The sequence below is a fragment of the Anas platyrhynchos genome, chromosome 1 (assembly GCF_047663525.1).
Source record: "Anas platyrhynchos isolate ZD024472 breed Pekin duck chromosome 1, IASCAAS_PekinDuck_T2T, whole genome shotgun sequence".
Taxonomy (NCBI): domain Eukaryota; kingdom Metazoa; phylum Chordata; class Aves; order Anseriformes; family Anatidae; genus Anas; species Anas platyrhynchos.
This window is the reverse complement of record NC_092587.1, coordinates 174,308,794-174,321,965: the sequence shown is the minus strand read 5'-3', so window position 1 is coordinate 174,321,965 and position 13,172 is coordinate 174,308,794.

The window sequence follows — 13,172 nt, the reverse complement described above, 5'->3', positions numbered from 1 at the left end:
CCCTGCCCCGGAAGTGTTCAAAGCCAGGTTGGATGGGACTTTGAGCAACCTGGTCTAGTGGAAAGTGTCCCTGTCCATGGTGTTTGAGGGTTGGATTAGATGATCTTTAAGGTCTCATCCAACCCAAATCATTCTATGATTCTATGATACCTAATGTATTTTATGCTTAACTTTATTGTACATTTAATTATATTTTTGTCAGAAGAAACATGCCTGGGTCAGCTTACAATTTTTATGTTTAATTGGCCTTTGTGTACAGACAGACTTCATGTATGTAACAATATTATAAATCCTATATCTTTTATTGAAATTCCATTGATCACTGAAAGTTTTGCATTTAAAATTACATACTCTGGATGAACATAACAGTTTTTTGTTTGTTTGTTCGTTTGTTTTCATACAGTTTGAAAACATCTTTAGTGAATACCAAGATGTTATCTCTCAAGACTGATTCTCCTCTTATTTATTATAGAATCATAGAATGGCTCAGTTTGGAGGGGACCTTAAAGTTCATCTAGTTCCAAGACTCCTGAAATAGGCAAGGATGCCACCCAGTAAATCAGGTTGCCAAAGGCTTTTTCTAACCTGGTCTTGAATGTCTCTAGGGATGGGGCATCCACAGATTCTCTTGGCAACCTCTTCCAGTGCCTCACCACCCTCTCGGTGAAGAATTTCTTCCTAATCTCTATTCTAAATCTCTCCTCTTCTAGTTTAAAAGCATTCCCCCTTGTCCTATCATTATCAGATTTAGCAAAGAATCACTTTCCATCTTTTCTGAAGTCCCCTTTTAGTATCAAAAAGCTGCAATGAGGTCACTCCAGAGCCTTCTCTTCTTTAGGCTGAACAGCCACAGCTCTCTCAGCTTTTCTCTGTAGGTGCTCCAGACCCTTGATCAAGGGTGCTCCAGACCCTTGATCATCCTTCTGGCTCTCCTCAGGACCCATTCTAACAGATCAACATCCTTCTTGTGCTGGGGACTCAAGACCTGGACTCAGTACTCCAGGTGGGGCCTCACAAGGGTAGAGTAGAGGGGGAAAATCATCTTCCTTGACTTGCTGGCCACTCCTCTTTTGATGCAGCCCAGGATGCAGTTGGCCTTCTGGGCTGGAAGCACACACTGCTGGCTCATGTCGAACTTTTTGTCCACCAAAGCCCCCAAGTCCTTCTCTGCAGGGCTGCTTTCAATGAATTCTTCTTCCAGTCTGTCCTCCTGTCTGAGATTGCCCTGAACCATGTGCAACATCACAGAATCACAGAATTTCTAGATTGGAAGAGACCTCAAGATCATCGAGCCCAACCTCTGACCTAACACTAACAGTCCTCCAATAAACATATCCCTAAGCTCTACATCTAAACGTCTTTTAAAGACCCCCAGGGATGGTGACTCCACCACTTCCCTGGGCAGCCTGTTCCAATGCCTAACAACCCTTTCAGTAAAGAAGTTCTTCTTAACATCCAACCTAAAACTCCCCTGGCGCAACTTTAGCCCATTTCCTCTCATCCTCTCACCAGGCACTGGGAGAACAGACCAACCCCCACGTCGCTACAGCCTCCTTTAAGGTACCTGTAGAGTGTGATAACATCTTGCACTTCACAGAATCACAGAAATGTCTAGGTTGGAAGAGACTTCAAGATCATAAGTCCAACCTCTGACCTAACACTAACAAGTCCTCCACTAAACCATATCGCTAAGTTCAACATCTAAACGTCTTTTAAAGACCTCCAGGGATGGTGACTCCACCACTTCCCTGGGCAGCCCATTCCAATGCCTAACAGCCCTTTCGGTACAGGAGTTTTTCCTAATATCCAGCCTAAAACACCTCTGGTACAACTTTAGCCCATTCCAACTCGTCCTGTAACCAGGCACATGAGAGAATAGACCAACCCCCACCTCGCTACAGCCTCCTTTAATGTACTTATAAAGAGCGATACTTGGATGTGTTGAACCTCCAGTGGGTCCAATTCTCAAGCCTGTCCTACAGTCTGTAGTTCCCAGTGTCCTTCTCTCTACCCTTTTTAAAAATGGAAATGTTTCAATTTTTCCAGTCACCAGGAACTTTGCCCAAGTGCCAGGACATTTCAAATGTGATGGATAGAGGCTTGGCAATTCCATAATCCAGTTCCGTCAGGACCCTGGGATGCATGTCATCAGGCCCCATAGACTTGTAATTGTTCAGTGTCATCATGTTGTCTTGAACCTGCTCCTAGCTTACAGTGGGTGGGTTTTTGCTCCCCCTGCCTCCATCTATGGCTTCAGGGAAACGAAAGACTTGGAAAGGCTGACTGGCAGTGAAGACTGAGGCAAAGAAGTTGTTGAGTACCTCAGACTTCTCTATGTCTGTCACTACCTGTTCTCCCTTCTCATCCAGCAGAGAGGCTCTTCTTAGCCTTTCTTTTCTGAGCAACATACCTATAGAGTCCCTTCCTGATATTCTTTGCATCTCTTGCTAAGATCAGTTCCATCCAGGTTTTGGCTTTCCTGATCCCATCCCTGAACATCCAGGTGGCATCCCTGTACTCTTCCCAGGCTACATGTCCCTGCTTCCACTGCCTGTGCATTTCCTTTTTGCACCTCATTATGACCAACACAGGTCATAATGCTCAGCCATCCCAGTTGTCTGTCCCCTCTGCCTGCTTTCTTATGCAGGGGCTTGTAGAGCTCTTGTTCTTGAAGGAAAACATCCTTTAAAAGTTGCCAGCTCTGCTCAGCTCCTTTGTCCCTATGTTGCAGTGTTACTAGGTCTTTAAATAGCTTGATGTTCACTTTTTGCAAGTTGATGGTCCTGACTTTGCTCTTTGCCAGGCCCATATTCCTTGAGACCTCAAGCTCAACCAGGGCGTGGTCACTGCAGCCCACACTACCTCCAATCTTGACCTTTTTAATGAGTTCATCTGCATTAGTGAGCATCAGGTCCAGTAATACTTCTCCTCCAGTTGATTTGTCTAATACCTGGAACAGGAAGTTATCCTCAGCATACTCTGGGAATCTCCTGGATTGCTTACAGCCTGCTGTGTAGTTTTCCCAGCAAACATCCAGGTGATTGAAGTCCCCCATCAGGATGAGAGTGTGTGAGTGTAATGCTTCTTGTAGTTGAAGCAAGAAGACCTCCGCCACAGGCTCCTCTTGTTTGAGTGGCCTGTAGTAGACCCCAGCCACAAGCTGTCCTATTTTGTTGTGGTCCTAAATTTTCACCCACAAGCTTTCAACCTGTCCATGGCCATTTCTCAGAGGCATTTATATCAGTGTGTCTCTGATTAACTCCACTTGCTTCTGTGTATTTAAATAAATACTGATTTGAACCATCATGAGAAAGACTGAGGTTAAGACTGCAGTGCATTTGAAAACTTTTGATATATAGTTGAGGAAAAGGGAACAATTATATTATTTATATATATATATATCCTGATCGTTTGTTTGTTTTCAAATCAAAGATTTCTGCTAGACATAATTTTGACTCCAAAACCAGGAAACCAAGTAACAAATACAAAAGAAAACCACACACACAGACAAAAATATATATATATATAAATAATAATTTAAAAAAATTGTCTCCCATTTACACTTATAATTGCATCGATGTTAAAAGGTAATTTTGGTTTACACCAAAATCAAAGAAGAATCAGGTTAACTGCACCTCAAACAGTAGAAAGAAACAAACACACACACCCAAAACATCTGGTATGTATATGCACATGCAATACATGTGTACGTATGTAAGCATTAATCTATGAACACACAATCTCCAGATTTTTGTGTAATACTAATAGCTAATTCTTGGTATTCTGGGAATTACATTCTCCAGACTATCTGTTATAAGACAACAATGAGACGTTTGTGGTCTGATTCTTCAGCTACATATAGATTCACAAATACTATTGTGGAAAATCTCACATCCCTACACAGTTTCAGTTCCAGACACCACTTTTCCTCTGTGTGTACATTTGCATATTACTGGTTCCTTTGCCTAGATGTATACAAGAATATTCTCCAGTCTTCTGTTTGCCACTGCAAAAAAATAATTCCAAGGTAGTACTGAAGTTTGTTTGCTGAGGTTATCAGGTTTATCCTGACATCAACATGCTGCAGTAAGTGTCTGTAAGGTTTGATATTTTCTCATGAAACTCTATCCATTGTGATTCTTTCAACTTGTGTAAACCTTTTTTTTTTTTTTTTTTTTTTTTTTTTTTTTTTTTATTCCTGAAATAGGCTATCAATTTGTTTACAGACATCTTTTACTGATTTTTAAATAGTTTTTTTTTTGCTAGTATTACCATAGATTTACAGATTTGCAGATTTTCTAGGATCTGATTTCACACCGTTGTGTGTCTGTATGACTCCCAAATAGGAATATTTTCATTTTGAAATTATCTTTGTGATTTATTTTATAATTAGACCTGCTTCCCAAATGATTTCTAAAACTTTCTTTAATCTGTAATAACATTGATCTCACCAGGAACTGACAGTACTCATGCCCCTTGAAAATTTAACTAATTCTATTTGAGGCCTAAATAGGGAGGTGAGGTTTTGAGGGTAAACCTAAAGGCTGCTGCTTTGAAATCAGGTTGCTTCTCTCTGTCTTATATCAGTAACCTTGACCCATCTTCCTATGCCAAACTATATAGACTTTCCAGGTATTCATTTTTGTGTCGATGCTCAGCATTGTTGAAGGTAGGATAAAGATGTAGCTTCACAAATTAGTGAGTCTTGAGGTCAAAGTAAGATTGTCCTGTGGTCCTCTGGCACTTTAGAAGGAGGTTACAGATCTGAACACTCTAAGGAGCCTGGAGGACAATCCAGCATACCTTTACAAACACTTTTAGAGTCTAGTCTGTTTATTTGTTCTCCAGGCATAATCATCTGTATTGACTAAATTTTTGTTGAGTTCAATAGAAATTTATATATTTGTATTTTCTTTAGACACCTACATTCAGGCAAATTAAATCTGGATCTAAATCCCATTCCATCAGGCTATTCTTGCTAAGCTTATATCAATATAAGTATTGAATATAATGACAAGGAAATCTGCTGCCAAATTACTACTACAATTAGGCCTGACTTAGCTTTTGCAATGTGAAGACATGAATAACTTCTATCACTGTGTGAACCTCAAAACACATGGATATTCCCCTATCTCTCCAGCAAAGAGATGCCAACTTTTCTATATCTGTTTTTTCTTTACTTCTCAGAAGGCACTCAAATCAGACACAAAGGGAAAAACTGTCAAAAGGCTTTAAAAAAAAAATAAAAATCAAACTTCAGACATGAAATAGCTCCAGATGTTTGATTCCCATGCATGCTGATTGGCAGAGGGAAGGCAAAAGCATGTTTTAGAGTAATTCTTTCTTTTTTAATACCAATAGACACCTGAATCCTCCTCTCTCATCAAAATATCTATCTGTTAAAACCCCTGCTGCCATTTTTCACTGCCAGATTCATATGCACCATTGTTGTGTTACTCCATGTGTTTATCCTGCCCACCCTACATCTCTGCATCAGAGCAAAGAACAGAAGCTCAGAAATCTCTAGAGTAGCAAAGCTGCCAGAGAAGCTAAGAGCAGATTTGGAGACTGGTTTACCATGAGGGTCCATATGTCACATAAGACTTTCAGCAGGTCTGCTGAAAATCACCTTTGTGGGAAGAAAAGAGCTGCTTTGGGAGCAGTCAGGATCCCAGGTGAAAGCTCTTTCTGTTCACACCAGCTGCTTGGTTAGTTCTCAGGAAACAGTGATGGTATTGTTTCAAGTTTTATGCACATTTGCCTAAGGCATTGGATGGTCACTTCTTTAAACAGAAAAATGAATAACCAAATCACAAATGATTAAGAGACAAATACAATGCTGATTTTTTTTGTGGGACCTCATCCCACCTGAACTGGTAGATGTATTTTTAGTTTCCTATCAGCTGTCTAGGCAAGGGAATTCATCAAAAACCTATAAAAGCAGATGATAGAATTAGGACAAACAAAGACCACTTTCCATTATGGAAGCTCCAGCAGCTCTCTCACAAAATATTTTTATAGTTCAGGCCTTGGAGTGCCACTTTGAAGAAGTAGGCAGTATTTATTCTGAAAACTTCCAATAGAAGCCAATATTTTTCTTTCAAGATCTTGTTTCCCAGTACAAGAAAGTGAGAAAAAAATATTTTCTTTATTTTTTATTTTTTAAATTTGTAGCCTCTCCAAGGCAGGGAGTTATACATTCCTTGGTGAGCTTAGCTGTCTCTGCATTGCCTCTGCATGGTGATATAAAATGAACAGCACATCAAAACTGTTCAAACCACAGAAAATGAACAGAGTCTTCTATGCAACACTGAACTGGAAAATAGAGACCACATTCCAATGAATACACTCAGATGAAATCTGCATTCAAGTCTATGCCAGAAGTATGTATAAAGCTAAATTTTAAATTTTTTTTGTTTGTTTGTTTGTTTTTCCTCAAAGGCGGAATCAGAATATCTCTTTGATATTCCTCCCTTTACCTTTTGAGGAACTTTAGAAAACAGCAGATTTTAATTTTTGAGATTCCATCAAGTAGGGTCAAGGAGCTGCTGTTTTCTGCTGAGAAGAGGAAGAGGGGAGTTATGTTTAAAATACACATATATATGCTAAACTTTAAAAGACTGACATTTGAGAAATCTAACTGGCTTTCTTCTATGTTTCTCTCAGAGGACAATTCATTTAAATGAAAATAATTGCATTTTATTTTTAGTTTCAGTTATTCAATGTCTGTTACTAATCACAGGTTGCCATTTGGGAGAATCTATGCTTTTGCTCCCATAGTTGTCTAGTTGAAGTGTGTCAGTGAAAGAGCTCTCTTTAAAAATAACAAAAACAACAAAAACAGCGTGTAACTAAATCAAAGGAGATGGTTTTTCCCCTGTGCATTTGGCAGTACTTGTCATACGAAGCTCTATGGGATCACAGTCTCTGTATTCACTTGATGCTTCTATGTGATCTCTTTGAAATGGGGTGTTGGGATTGGAAATTAAAGAAAGAAACCTGCAGTTTGGGAAACACTGGCTTTCTGGTTCCACATCTAGTCTGTCACTTTGATAAAACAGGTCATCAGTGGCATCTTTGCTAAAATCTTGTTGCTGTTTTTAGTGCTGCGTGTCCTTCTCCAGAGAAAGAAGATGTGAGCTCCGCTGCCACATGCCTGCTGTGTAACAGCAGCTATCTAACTGTTAAGTTAGCATTTGCTTTGCTCTACACCTTCCAAGTTCTCAAGGCATTTGCCTGTCTAAGGTAATTTTACAAAAGACACTACTGAGGAACCATAGTATACCATATAGACCATTTGGGAGATTTTTCTTGCTTTCTGTACTTGTGGTTCTCTGTCCTGTAACACTGGACAGAATACATTCTTCCTTTTCTATTGCACACATACTGCCTGTTTGCAAAGACGAGAGGCAAAACAAAAGGAAGCAGAACCCCCTTCCAGCCATGGCTACTTTATACAATTTCTGTAATTCAAATAAAATATTAGGTCAGTTTATCAAACCATTTTAAATGGTTTTATGCTAACTCCTATTCCCAGATCAACTGCATTCCTCCCAGTAACTTGGACATTCCTCCTATTCTGCTGCTGAATTTCTTTTGGCTCAGGAACACAGCTTTCTATTTGCTTTGCACCAAAGCATAGCTTCTGGCAGGAACAGAGACAATTCAAATGCAAACTTTATTTATTTTTTTGGTCCGATGGGTATGCTTTGGTGCTTTTTATTTTGAAATGATTGAGGAAGGTACAGGGAGGTATTGTTTCTGGAGGATGTTACCTGTTGCATTTCCCTCTTTTTCTTGTTTGTGTCAAATGTACCCCTTATGGGAATAATCACTGTAAAGAAGAACAATGAGAAAAAGGAAGAAAATGAAGGAAACCATAAAGCTAGATCTCTCTATGATTGCAGTTACTCTACATGCATCACACACAGCTCAGATCATTAGCACAGAGAAGAAAGGAAGGGGAAAAGTTGTTCAATCAGTTTAAACTGGAAGGTGGAAAGATGATCTATTAGCACATACACATTTCGTCTGACTAAAACACTACTATGCCTAATTGGCAGAAGAGGTAAAGACAAAATAAAGATAAAATTATTTCAAACCACATCAAGGATTTATAGCTGGAGTAAGTAGTTGCTATAAACTGAGGATAACCATTCCCTTATTAGGCATTCAGGTGGTGATAGATGGTCTGTGGAAACAATTTGGCCTATAGGAATGAGAGCACCTGAGGCTGAAATGCGGGTAGTGACTTGGTCGTTGACAGAAGGAAGAGGTGCTAATAAGGACACAAAGAGTGAGTCAGGTCAGCTAGTCTTTGGTGGTTAACTTTATATTCATTTTGACAGTTTCTTGTCATGAACGACAGCAGATCACACAGCAGAGCTTGAGATGCCAGTAATACTACAGGAAGGTGAAACAACTTAGCAAGGCATGGATTTACTGTTATGGCTAATGCATCTGAGATTTCCTGCCCTGTGGCCTTTTCTCTCTGAATTATGACATACGTATGATACAGACTACATGAAATGGTGACAACTGCAAGTCTATGCACCCACTCCTGTTCAGACTGTGGATATATTTGGTCAAGACACTAATAGGAAAGACAAAAAGCAATATAGTCAATCCATTTAAAAGAAGTATTGGCTTAAATATTTGTGCAGTACTGAAACAGTCTAGGGGAACAGCAAGTATTTTGGACAATATGTAACATGGGGTATCCCAGGTCAGTTAGAGAAAAGCATAATTTTATATAGAATAAACTGCGTAACCTGAATGGTTACAGTGACATACATAGAACAGAGAACTTGTCCCATTTAATGAAGACATTAGTATGAGATAACACTACTTGAATGGTTACCATAACACATTCTATTCAATTCTCATAACATACTTGTGAAAGCCAAGAAAAGATATAGCACTTAACTAGCAGTATAATACACACCATTGTAGGACACCAAAAGTATCACTAAAGCTTTCAGAGGTGTGCAGCATTTCAGACTTCTCTTCAAATCTTTGTCTTTAACTTTATATCTACCATATAACATTCAGTTCAGTCATAACCTAGTCTACTATATGTTGATGTCCTATTCCTGTTATAATTAACTGCTTTGGAAAATATCTTCATCATTGCTTGGAATTAGCACTTGGGACTTTTTTGTAATAACAGCAGCTGAAGTCATAAAAATAGTTAACTTTTGCTCACCACCATATTCCAAACACTTGCAAAAATGTATGAAGTGTACAGTTGTTCAAGTTTACAACTTAGCAGTGCCAGCACAATTCCAAAAGAATGTAGCATGTCCTAACTGTAGCTTCATTTTGCACAGGTGAGCCAGAACATGCTGTGGAGGTTGAAAAGGAACAACCTTCTTATTGCGTTTATTCATCTGAAAACTGAACTGAACTAAACAACTAGGATGCAACCACATAGGGCTTTAACATTTAACACAGAACACATTGAACCGAATCCACACCAGCTGGCAACAAGCAGAGAGAGCAAAACAGCAGTTAAGCAGAAATCAAAATAATTCCCGTACAATTATGAACAGACAGGAATTCTGTATTTTCACACTTGCCTGATACATTTTCCTGGGTTCATTCTATGTGATAGTTCCGTAAGTTGTTTTATCTACTATTCTTCTGATGACTTGGGTAGTTTAGATTGCACACCTGAAGTGCATACTAAAGGGAGTTACATTAAAATAAATGAGCCTATTCATTCCCAGAAATCTGTAAGAGAGAAAGGTTTAAATATTCACAGCAGGTGGCACTACCTCTTCCATTTCAAAATATTGCCAGGAAAAAGAAGATGACAACTATCAGATGTCAGAAAGAGGTTAGGGAGAATATTACATCCAGTGTCAGTTTAGGGCTTTCCAAGAAACTCAGAAAGACCCGTGTCTATATTTCATTTACATTTAGAGTTTACTGGTAACTCTTCCCTTTTGTTCTCTATCTCTTCTTTTCACGTTTCCAGCTCCTGATGTCAAATAGGAGGAAAAAAAAATATTTTTTTCATATATGGAGAGTTCATCACTTACTCCTCCCTAATGCTGAAATGTCATCTGTTGTTTTTTCTGGGTGAAACTAAAAGAAACAAAATGAAACACTTTTGTTTGTTTATTTGTTTGTTTTATGTGTGTGTGCATGTGCATGTGCACCAGTTAAAAACATATCACAAAGAATGAATGGGGTGAAAGTGAAATTATATCATAAAGGTATCTGCATGTTTACAGAAACACTTCATAGGTATATATTGTCTTTACAAAGGAAATATACTAGCCTCAGAAAAAAAAAATGTTTTTACTTTTAAACACTCAGCACATGGAATATATACAGGATCTGTTGTTACTCTGTAGCCCTGTAATAGGGTACTACCATTGCTAGTAATAGGCTATAAGATTTGTACTGAGATTGCAAGACCTCAGGATTGAAGCTTTTCAGGCTTGCTCTGCCTGAACTTGTCTTTACCTGCCTGCAGCTTTTTTTCACTCATTTTAGCAGTAACAGACTCTAACACAATGCTGTAATATAGAGAAACACAGGTCTTGTATGACAACAGAGTCCTTGAGATGTAGTACAGGATGCAGCACAGAGGATGCAGCACAGGATGCAGCACAGAGGAGCACAGGAATAGGATGATAAGGGTTGGGACACAGACTGGAGACCCCATGGCAATTCGCCCATGGCCAGTTGCAGAAATGAAGACCTGGAATTCAGCAAAACTGAGTTTGCAAGTAACAAATTCAGACGTAACATGGAGCTGCAGAGCAATAAAAAAAGATCAAAGATGTAAAAATATGTTAGGAAACAGAAAAATGACACCAAGTGAACTGTAGAGTGAGAAAACAAAACAAAACAAAACAAAACAAAACAAAACAAAAAAAACACTTCATCATGAGAACCACATTCCTTTTAGAGAAGTGCTCCAAGTGCTAACAACATAGTTACAACCTCCATATATACCAGAATGAAACCACCAGCTTTAGGACCTCAGAAAGTAAGGACAGGAGGAGCATAACACCAGAAAAAGGAGTAGCAACTAGGGAGTATAAAAATTCCAAGTGTATTAGTACTTTTTCTTTTTCTGTAATAATTAGATTTGCACTAATAATGATTAATTGTTAAGGTTTCAGATATACTAACAAGAAAATCTTGTGGTTTTTTTTTTTTTGTTTGCTTCCTCTTTTCTGAAAACAAGATTTTTTAGTATTACAATTTCTATTTTTTGCATCTCATTTACATTTTCACCAAGAGTATGTCTAAGTGGCCATATGTGAATTTAGTCCTTACAAAAAATGTCTGACAACCCTGCCAACTACTGTACTCTCTCTTAAACTGTAGAGGAAAAAAAAAAAAAAATAATGTAGAGATAAAGCATCAGTAGTGTGCAAGCTTCCCCACACTGTCCTTCCAGTGTGCCTCAGTTCTGATTGACAAGGACTGTCTCAAAAGTGAGAGGTTATTTCAGTTTCCATGACCCATTCAGCACTTGACCTGTCAGCATGACAGCCAACAAGTGTGCCAATTAGTGTGATATATCTGTATTAATTTCAACGTTAACTGCAAAAATAACTAGCCTGGACATTCTGGAAGTATTATGACATAGGCATATAATATAACTGAGCATTGGACTAATCTAAATGGATCTTAATGATGCATATGAAAAAGTGTACAACTTTATATATAAACATCTGGCTGATGATCGGTGAGGGACTGGCTAGTGTTCATTTGTACCACTGCCCACTACTAGATGGGGTCCAAACAGCCCATTTAATCACAAACCTATGCTACTAAGAGATACTTTTTTTTTTTTTTTTTTTTTCATCTCTGTTTAGAGCACTTTGTCCTTCTGAAAGGAATTTGGTCTCTGCAGCTAATGTCACTATGGTACTGCTGGTGACCATGATGGGCAACATAGTATTATCCAAAAACTGTTATGCAGGCAAAGATTTGCATTTAGTTTGCCAGTTTGCCTGTTACTTCTCTAAGGTAAACTTAAATAATCTTTCTCTGCATCCAAAGCAATCTTCCTGATTTCGTTTCAAATAATAAAACAGGTTTTGTACCAGTAGAAGATGATTTCCATAATTTTAGCTAGCAGTGAAAATACACATGGAACATGGACAGAAATGAATCTTACAAAATCCCTATTCCGTCTTAGCTTATGTATATACATATATATTTATATTGCAGTTACTAGCATCTGCTTGTTATTTATCTATTTTATTTTCATTTAGTCTCATTAGATAATTTTGATGTTATCCCTAGTTCTTCTCATAAGATTATTCTCCATGTGCAAAAATTAATTTTCTCTGAAGACATTTGCAGTCTCATTGTTTTAAAGCAAGCAAGGTTTGACCCATTGAATATACAAGGCTTTAATTTGTCCATTTTAGAAGATTTTTTTTTTTCTAAGCTGTGAACCCCTGAGGTACTGTGCCAAGGTTAGAAAGCTGTGCATAGTTATTTTTGTGCTTTATAAAATGTTTAACATTTTGGTGCATAAATCATTTTTAGATTTACCTAATTTCAGAGCATAAAGGGCATGTCAAACTTTACTAAACCGAAGCCCCAGGAAACAGTCTATAACAATGATGGATTTCTATAATGATATAACCCTTAATGAATTATTGTAGTTCCTTAACAAGGTTTTAATAAGAAATTTCTTTTGCCAGCATGGTTATTAGTTCTTTCATCTGAATAGCCGTGGGCCTGTCTGCCATAGAATTGTACAACATAATATTTCTTTCTGTGTCAGTCATGTAATACTGCAAAAATCCAAGCCACAAATAAAATGAACTTATTTATCCTTTATTCCTTTCCTTTCCTTTCCTTTCCTTTCCTTTCCTTTCCTTTCCTTTCCTTTCCTTTCCTTTCCTTTCCTTTCCTTTCCTTTCCTTTCCTTTCCTTTCCTTTCCTTTCCTTTCCTTTCCTTTCCTTTCCTTTCCTTTCCTTTCCTTTCCTTTCCTTTCCTTTCCTTTCCTTTCCTTTCCTTTCCTTTCCTTTCCTTTCCTTTCCTTTCCTTTCCTTTCCTTTCCTTTCCTTTCCTTTCCTTTCTTTTGTAATGCTTTATTTGTTTTTATTATTATTATTTTTAAAGGTCAGTTTTTTTGAATATGTAACTTGAAATGGAGATGTGCTGACTACAAGATAACTGTTAGTCATGT